Here is a 10,769-nt window from a genome sequence, read left to right on the forward strand (position 1 = left end):
GAAGTAATGCCAACTTTACTTTTGAAAAAAAAAAAAAAAACATACTCGAGGATATGCTACGTAGGCGTCAGATTCAAGGACAATCTTATTACGTGTACTTTTATTGCCGTCACTGTTGGTCCAGTGAACAAAACAAAATTGCTTCAATTTGCGCTTCGTTGTTCATTGTAACGTTCTTGGTAGAAGTCGTAACTGTTCACTATGCCATGTAACATTGTCCCCTTAGATACATTGGAAAAGATGATTACCGCGATAAGCACACAGAGTTTTAAATCCAATGTTGCAGGACCTCTTCGGGAATTACAACAATGATGGGCTGACTTTGCTCAACTACACCGGTTTTGACTCTTGCGTAGATTTTGGGAACAAGCAAATAGTAGCCGTTATCCGAGACGCTGATTCGAATCTTGGCGCGGGAGAGCAAACTGCTGGAAGCAAAGAGTGCGAGGGAAAAGTGCATTTAGCTCCCACATGGCCACGAGGTATTGGGTGGTTTCCCGAACGTTCTGGACAAAGTACAGAGCAGGACACATCAGGATTCACACGCAAGCAAACAGAAGATTAAACAGTTAGACAATGTTATTAGAGGTAGGATGAGTTGGTTCTACGGAACAGCGAGCTTCTCTCAGCGGCATTCATACGAAATAAGCGAAAAGAATGAGATAAGTCTGCAGATATCACCTTAAAAGCATGTTCCGTGAAAAATACCTACGCTGATAATATCGCGCAACGAGGTGTGCGCTCTAGCAGAAGAACAGGGGAGACAAACCAAATACAATACAACGGCCACGTCGGCAAAACAGTCTTATCTGTGCGTCGGAAGGTGAAATTTTTTAAGTAACAAAAATGTGATAATGAGAAGGAAGCCTTTGTTTTTTCTTGACTCTTCACTCGACTACATCAGGAGCAAAATATGTGTGTACAAAACACTTTTGAACGCTTCAAAACAGGAAAGATCAATCGAGACATTATTCCGCTGAAGACAATCCTATCAACATGAGCGCACCGCGCGAAGATCCCTCAACACGATAAGCCATAGGAGGAGAGACTTTTTTTGTTGTTGTATGAACACTGATGTTTCGCGTTGATTTTGTGCCTGGTATGTGTATGTATGTATGTAAGTGTGTTGTGGGTTTGTCTCTCTGTCTATCTGTTTATTGAACCTGATTGTATGTTCAAAATGCTTTGTATGAATTCTATCACCACAGGTGCACTGCACATCGATTTTCGAAAACACCTAGATAGTAATTATAACCTGTGATAACCATTTGAAGATTATTAAAGATTTCGTCTAGGAAAATTTGATTTTTAGTTTGTATCTTAGCGACATGATAACGATTAAGTGGATGAGTAACTTCAAAAAATAACTTCGCCACAATTAGTGACTAATCAGTCGGATGACTGGAAAGCAAACAAATGTGTTAGCAGAGCGGCAATGTAATCAAAGAACGTGTTTATACCATGATGCCTAATAATGTCTACACAATCAGGGGCTAAAAGGCGACAATTAACAAGACCCTTTACACTTTTATTGATAACATGCTGGTGATACAATTTTAGTTCTTCAGGCTTACAACTCCTATATACCGAACCTACACAATATTTTCCCCCTCTCTCCTCTCTCTTTCTGCTTGAAATGTAAGGGTGGGGGTAAACATTAATATAAAGCAAGAAGGGAAAGTAGTTTCGGAAACACGTGTAGCAGATTAGCATGAACCCTCGCACAGACCCGTACCATTCTGTGTCTGATGTAGGACAGGTTGTCTCGCATGCAGCCAAGGGCAGGGAAGTAAGGTTCTTCCATGGATATCAACAGTCACTGTAGGCCCTATGCAACGCTGTAAAACCCATCGGGGAATTGGCAACCAAAATTGATTGCCTAAATGTCGAGATACGGCACTCACGACGAAATAAATGGTCACAGTTTGAAAGATTAATAACGCGTGTAATGTATCATTGTCCTTTTGAGCCGATCGGCAAATGTTGTCTTACGGCGGTGAAGAATGCAAATTTAGAAGTAGAAACGTTCGCACATTTAGCCCCACCTCAGTTGAATATTTACATACCCATAGCACCGCTGGAACATACCATCACATTTCGGAGACATCGTGGTGCTTTTATCGCATGCAATGTGTTATGTCTCCCTGAAGGTACTGAAGAACTAAAGGCTGGTGATAGGAACAGACTAAAGAATGGTTTAGATTAAATGAAAGGTTTAATTAATTATCATTATCACCCTTTTTGTTTTGCCCAAAATAGCTAATTTTTATAGTAGAATACTAAGAACTACACGTCTACGGTCAATTTCATTGTAAGCCATTATCCAAACATGAGAAAAGTGCAAAATCAGTCGTCCCTTCGTCATGCAAAACAGTGAAACGGACACACAAGCAGAAACACACACACACACATACAATACACATGCACATACACAAACATAGACAAGCATATAGACATGCTTGGGGCATGAAACGTTTTCCTAAAAATGTGCGTGCATGGGCATACGAGACTGACCGGCCCAAGGGGTGGGTTGCAGATGGTGAGATAACCCGAGGATTCTCGGGGCCAAATTATGGGTAAAAATGATCGTAAACACGAAGCACGGCTCCCTCCCCAAGCGCAATCAATAGCCGTTTTATGAAGAAACGGAGGATATTTCATTCAGTCTGTAACTGAGTGATTTGTATCTTATTTTGCGCCAGGAAAGTAAACATTCACGCCGATGATCGTTCTTCAGATTCCCCGTTCGCTACTATGGATGGCGCTTGAAGGCGTCTATCTTATTCTTATTCACTTTCCTTGTCCTCAGCTTTTAATTTTGTGGTTGTTGTGTCCGTTGTGGTGACTGCCATTCCAAGAAATTCCCTCGGCTGGAACAACTTTCCATGTAGTCGATGATCTAAAAATATTCTGGCATTTTTGTTTATCGGTTACTTTGGAATGCCGATTTAAAAAAAGGGGGGGGGGGAGAAATGAGGTGAGAGTCTCAACATCATCTCTAAGTCTGCACCTGAGCTCCATGGCGTTGCATCGTTTTCTGACTAATAAGGTACATCTTTTTGAGAACGATCAGGTTGAGCAGCGATCTATGTCTACTGATGGATAGTTACGTTTGTCTCAATGTCTAAAGCAATTAATACTAGCGAGCTTCAGGTCTGCCACGCGAACGCTAAGACGACGCAACCTCTCGGATTGGACAATGAAACCAGCTGTGTGCTCAGGCATGTGCAAAACATATTTTTTGCCCTAATTAGCGCCGTCTTAGCGTTCGCGTCGCAGATCTAAAGGTCATTATTGGTATCACAGCAACAACGATAGCGGGTTGACCATATATGTTTGTACCACGTTAATATCTACTGTAGATTTCAAGTTGTAATTTCATCGCACGTTGGCAGACAATAGAATCTACCAACAACAATTTGTTTTCATACAATTGAAGAGACTTTACTTTCAGTAGCCAGTCATGGCACCTGTGACGTCAGGAACACTTGATAGTCTCTTATTATGTTCTTTGATTCAAGCACGTTATACTTGGTGTTAATTGTGAAATGTGATACGGCAAATGTCAAACATCACAAACAGCATGCAGTAATGACACTCTGTCAAGTAAAATGACCTATTACTTATTTTCTTTACTCTCGCAGGGGTTCAACAGCGAGCAGTACAATGCAAAGCCTCAAAGGTCTTCTTGCGGTGTGTATGTTGTGTTCTTCTATCCCACCTGTTTTGGTTTTCTTCTTTCTTTTCTTTTTTGCGGCATCTCAAATTACGTTTGTTTGTCACTAACCTCCGCTGAATCATGTCCCATGTTTATATATTATTGATCATTCTACAACAGGCCTCCCGTGCCTGTCTCGCGACTAAGGTGATCTTAAAGATAAATTTACAAAAAGGGCAGGTGCAGACAACACTAGAAAATTGAATGTCACGAAAACCATTAAAGACTCTAAGTTTACTAACCACCTGTGAAATTTTGACAGAACAGCAATTTCGCTAATGTACGATAGGAAATGCAGTATCAAATAGGTATATTAAGGTAATATTGTATGAAAATATTGATATATGTATATATGTAAACATATACATATAAATACATACATATACAAGTACATTCATTAATGTACACTTATATTTACACTCTTAAAAAGAATACGCATATCTTTCACCCTTGTCTTTCATTTTTTCCGTGATTTCTCAAGTGCACAGACAAGAAACTGAAGGCTGTATACTTATACTTCTTTTATCATGTTTATACTTATGTGTATTTATTTTATCATGTTTATGGCTGTCACAAACAGACTGCACCCGTTTTTGATCGCAGGACAAAGTTAGAAAGTTTCCTGAAAGAATGACTTGTACGAAAAATAGGCAGCGACATCAAGTGACTGGAATACATCCATGAGATAGAAGAAAATTAAATCACACAGGGGAACACTAAATCGATGAACAACAACCCACTCCGCTATCGTGAAATAAGATAACCTTTAATCTGCATGGTATCGAGGGATTGAAAAAAAAGAAAATCACAAGGGGGAGTAGACAGTGAAATGCGAACGATGCGAATCGGAGAGTAAACAAATTTCGTCGTGCGCGGAGTGATACTAATCCTAAAATTACATTCGCTGACTGACGTGGTAAATGTTTGCCCGAGGCACTCATTCTGATCCTCCCTTTAAAGGCGGGCCTGGCGTTGAACGCGCCTCTGCTTTTTTCGTGCAAACAGGTGCATTACGTGCTCGTTCAACACCAACTTGAAAGCTCCGAAAGAATTTGTCTTTGGAATATGTCACGATTTATGATCGCCGGGGACAAAAGCGAAACAGATGCAATCACGATCCAAACCATCTGGGTGGCTTTGTTTGTTTGTTTGTATTTCTAAATTTGGCCAAGACAAACAACGCGTTTAGAATAACATCCTCTACTTTACAAAACGTAATACCGTTTCCTTGTTTTGAACCGAGATTACCTATTGATGTCATAATAATGACGTCAATATTAATGTTCTCACAAGTTTTATCACATTTAAATCGGACTTCTGTACAGACACAGGAGAGCTTGTGATTGATATTTCACACAAAGTTGTTTAATCTCCTTTAATATTTTGAAGCAGGGTACCATGTCCAGTTTTTTTTTCCACCGCCATGTTTAGATGGCGTAATCACCTGGTCAAACAGTGGTTGATTAAACTGATAGATACGATCACAGGTCATGAACCTATGTAGGGAATACTCAGGTTTCTACACTAGCTTCACGTTCTTTACTAACATATTGATTTGTGTGTCTTTGTGTGTGTGTATGTGTGTGCGTGTGTGTGTGTGTGTGTGTGTGTGTGTTTGTGTGTGGGTGCTTTACATGCTTTGAATTGTGATGCAATACAATACTTTTTTTTGTGGCTAGACTGACCAGGATTAAGCAGGTCACCAGCCGGCCTACTTTCGAATAAATTGCCAAACGTGGAATAGCTTACAGTGCGTTTACCAATTCCCGCCTAATCGAAGTATTCAACACACCACTATAATCAATCCACTTCCACAGGTAGGTACTTCTCTCTACGGCGCATGAAAAAAACAAAAACAAAAACAAAAACGACATTCAAAACTAATGACCCCACTTTTGAAGATATTTAGGGACGATTTTGACAGTTTTGCTGTAGGAGAGACTTTTCGTTTCCCCAAAATTACGTGCCTGTAATGCATTTCCCATTTCCTATATCTTTTTGCTCTCTCTCTCTCTCTCTCTCTCTCTCTTTCGGTAAAGAGGAAACCAGTTAGAATGTGCTTTTTAAAATGTTCTCCTTATATCATTTTCATGGATGTCGATGTTGATACTACTTCAGGGGTATTTATGTGCTCTTTTCAGGGTCGACGAAAGCTCATTTGTACGCTGTTTCATGCTTCTGACGCACTCACAGTTAGGCGAAATTTATAGATCATTCTTACAAGCTGCATCTAGAAAAAATATCTGTCACCAGTAAAAAAAACCCAAAACAAAACAAAAGAGACAAAACACCGACTTAAATGCAAAGCAAATTCCTTTATTGCGTTCTATGCCGCAAGAGTTAACATAGCATCCATTCCGTTTAAGCTTTTCCGAGGGGAAAATAGTAATGTGGTGGTGTAACTTACATCCGCAGGTATAGCTCATAAAACGAAATCGATTAGGCGTAAGTGGCAAACCGTTTGTTTTTTTCCGTTCTACTTTTCTTGACCATTTAAGATTTCAGGAAATCGAGTGGACACACCATCATTGCTGCCGGTTGTATAGCTTGGATCGTCTTTCTAATGACAATATATAATCTAGCATCGTTCAAGTACTAACAACATGAAGGCAGCCGGTATAGAAAGAAATTAATCATTCTGGACTGATATTAGATTTGCCTGCCATTTCTATTCAACATTTGGCAACATTTTGAATAACCTGTAAGCGTTGAATTGAAGACGGCAAATGTATGCCGGGGCTTGTTTGGTTTCACCTTGAAATTTTAACTTCTCTTTTGCCCATTTTGATTGCTATTTTCGGCTGTAAAACTCTCCAATGCTGACTTAGTAAGCGTAATTATGTGTGTGTGTTTGTGTGTGTGTTTTGTGTTTTCTTTCTTTTATGTGAAGGTGGGTGTAGATGATATCCTTCTGACTTTTGGATATGTTTTCAAAGTTCATTTAATGTTTTCTTTCGATGCCAACAACCGTGTATTAGACGTAGTAATTTGCAGTGAAATTAATCCAAGGAACCACTTTGCCATTAAATTTCAGATGTCATTATGCATTTGATAATCACAACTCCCAAATCAGGCATAAAAATATCCTGACCAGAAGTTACATTCTCGTTCCAAGTATATATTTTGAGTATCTTGACGATTCTGATTAGATCTATTCTATGATCGATAAACAAATTGCTAACGGATATCGGTCTCCCCCACCTGTACACTTTGAGATACGTTGAAGTGTATAATGTTTTTATATCAAACATCTAATTTACAAATCTATTTCCTTGAGCACTCTGGTGAATATTTCGATGTGACGATTGATTTTGTTGTATTGATTTCGTTATTTTGTGTAAGTGGAGAAATGGCACAAAATGAAACTAAAATTGCTATTACATGAGTAAATCCATGCAGCCATGTATACGTGTATATAGATTAGTGTATGTATACGTGGAGCGTATTATTATCTGAAAGTATAAGATCCATTAAAAAACTATAGCGAAAATTAGAATGCGAATGGGACATTCGAACGAGACAACATTTCGATAACGTCCAAAATGATGTAAGTTATGCATAAAACATAACCATGATAAAGGAAAAAAATTGTGACCAACAACATTAATAACAACAGACAATGATTAAGAAGGAAACAAATAATAATCGTCTTATTTATCCAGGATATAGTCCAGTCAGTAATTATAAGCTAATTTGGCTCAAACAGGTCTGTCAGAAGGCCTTACAAATTCTTGTACCACAGCAGCGCCAGTCACCAATTTTAACATCGGGGCAAAACAGGAGAGCTTATGAAAGTAAAACATCATGCCCATTTCGGTAATCTCAGGGCAGAATTTGAACTCGGAATCCTCTCCCGAAAGGAGTCCAGAATTCTCCATCTAATTTCCATTATACGATTGCTTCCTATAGTAATGTGATATCTACAATGTCTACAGACATGTCGTAGGTTGAGAAATGATAATGGCGTTAAGGTGCCATTAACCTTATGGCGTCAGTGCTTTTATCTTTCTCGACTGACGAAATGTTTGTATGTGTGTGCGTGTTTTGTTTGTTTTGTTTTGTTTTTTTAGAAAATGACGTCTTCGGCTGATGTGATTTGTGTTTACTAACAAAGGCTTATCAATATCTCATGCGCACTATTTACAAGGATAATGTGTTAGTGTTAAACAATTAAAAATCAATAACCTTGTTTTAGCATTACCAGCATTGCCAAAACAAACCGGAGTCGAAACACTAAAATGTAATGAAATGAGAAAGAATAACAGGTGAATTGTATAAGCCAGATCGGGTTCCATTTTGAGCATTGGCATAAAGCTGTCATTCGTACCAACAGGGCATGCTGATTTCTAATTCCCTGAAATAAGTATGGGATGTAATAACTATCTAAGTAATCCCTTAAAGGGTGCTTGCCAGCTCAGCAATCCACCTGACAGCAAAAGTGGTATTTGGTAATATCAATAGAAAGAGATTGTTAATTACATTTAATGCAAAATAATGAAATGGATGCTTTCCCAGGAATTGACAGACCATTCTGGTCACCTGGCCAATGCAAGTTCATCCTTTGTTTATACATGGTTGATTCATTTCATAAATTGCTACGTCGGGCAGGCTTATGCATTGTGTAATTTTTAAAAACGAGTGAAGTGCTCAACCAACTGAGAAAAAAACGAAAGGTTGTTTGTACCCATGGTGCACATGAGTTAGTTACTCCGACCTGGTTTATAATATAGGTTTTCCGAGTCAAATGACCACTGATTGAAACCAATTGTCAATATAGGCAGTTTAAAAGTCCATATAGCTAGATAAATGTCCATAATAGAATTCAGGTATCAATTTAGTTCAATATAGTTTAAGTGTCCATGTATAGGTATGAAATGTCCATATAGCACATGCCAAATACCAGACATTTATGCAGTTCAAAATAATGCAGCATAGCCAAAAAAGTATCCAATTAGGCAGAGCAATGCCCCATTAAGGAAATCAAAAGTCGAATTGCCTATATACTTGAACCGCATGAACCTATTATCTGACATACATAATTGTATTGTTAAGTACTTTCTTGCATGTACACAGCACGATACATCAAGCACCAGACTACGGTGACAAGAAATATGAAGCAATGCATTGAAATCTTTGCATAAATGTGCACCGACAAAAATAATCTATACATATAACAAAAACTTCCATAAATATGACTTTCATATGCATGTGATGTTTCATACGAGTGAATTAATTTTCCGGCTTGTGGCTATTCATTTTATTCCTCTAAAAACATACAAAATAAAAAACACTTTTCTCGAGAATGATTCTTAACTGATTTGCATTATCCCATAGATGGTCATATTTGTGGTACTTTTGTTACAGTATTGTTGCATTTCAAAAATGAATGTGTACCTGTCATTTTAGCAATGTTTAGTGCAAAATACAAAATCATCTCACCTGATAATGCACATCAGCACCTTATATTCTTGAGTAAAGGCATCTTTGCTGTGTTTTGAAGTCAACTGATATTTGAATTACCTATGATCGACGTGATGCTCTCATTGACCTGAGATTACGCAAAAATTTCTATTGTGTAGATTATTGACTTGGCTATGGACAACTTATTTACCTATTGCGGGGTATTGGTTTTGCTAACTGGACATTACCTATACTGACATTTGAATTACAAAACACTTGCTCTTATTTAGAGGATAATGCTTGTCCAAGTGCATTTGCGTGAGTGCAGTGTGTGCATGTGTGTGTGTTGTGTGTGTGTAACTAATTGTGTTTGACTTTCTTTCTGGGGACCTACCCCTACACAAGCCTCTGCTTCCATGTAGGTTACCCTGTACATAATCTTAAACATCCAATATGAAAGTAACGTACTGGAGACTGATTTAGTTTCATTTGGTGTCATGTAATATTATTCTAGTCGTTGTTATACTGAATTTACAGAATATGTGGTATTTTTCACTGATCTCTGTAGATGTATGTTACAAAATAAATACAACATTGTTATAATTTGTGAGGAAACTTGATGAATGAAATGAAAATGAAATGAAATGAATTTTGACCTGGAAAACCACCACAAAAGATTCAATAGAATTCATATATCTTGGCACCGCAGACTGGTGTTTGATTTGTGGTGCTGTCAGTGTACATGCAAGAAAATGCTGTATAAACAAAACAATTGTGTATGTCATAATTTTTATGGTTTTATCCGCGTTTCAAGATGAGTAAGCACTGTTTAAGACTATGGACTTGTGAGATCACTTTTCGACATTTGATTTCCCTAATGGAACATTGATATAGCTAATCGGATATTTATTTGGCTAGGCGACATTTTATCTGCTTTGTCAGATACTCACATTTCGGACCCAGGCTTACGTTCCCTCTTCCAGCAAACCAATTATATTGTTCTATATTCCAGCCTATCTGCCCTCGTGCACTTTCAAGCACTTGCACGCACATTCACCACCATCACACATCAGAGTTTATTTTCCCCTGCTATCTTCGCAGCAGAATTTTCGCAGCAGAATTTGTATTGTATTGTATTGTTATGAATCTAATACGTCCCTAGCTTTTCCTCGGGCCGGCCATCTTTTCAAGCTATGCTTACAATGGCGGCCCTCTGCATAATCGCTTCTTAATTATAATTGTTGTTGTAATCCCCGCTGCATAGACATGCATACTGTATATTATATCATTAATTTACTTTTATATCGTTATTTATGCAAGTCAAACGACTCTGTTTTGAATTTACTTTGTATATTTCCCACATGTTCATGATTTTGTGCCTTATGTATATTGATTTGCTGATTGATTTATTGATCTGTAGAAAATAAAGTATTTATCAAACTATTAAACTAAGATACACATTTTGAACTGTCTAAACTGATACCCGTATTCTATTGTGGACATTACAGGACATTTGAACTGCCTATGATTAAAAATTGGATTCAACCAGTGGATATTCGACTGAGAAAACTTATAGTAGTTCCTTGCTCAATAGTCAGGGAAGATATTGTCCATGAAACTGAATTATTGGCACTCTGGTCTGTTAAAGATG

Source organism: Diadema antillarum, unplaced genomic scaffold (assembly GCF_040938485.1).
Source record: "Diadema antillarum isolate AM-2024a unplaced genomic scaffold, OU_Dant_1.0 seq00000925_RagTag, whole genome shotgun sequence".
Taxonomy (NCBI): domain Eukaryota; kingdom Metazoa; phylum Echinodermata; class Echinoidea; order Diadematoida; family Diadematidae; genus Diadema; species Diadema antillarum.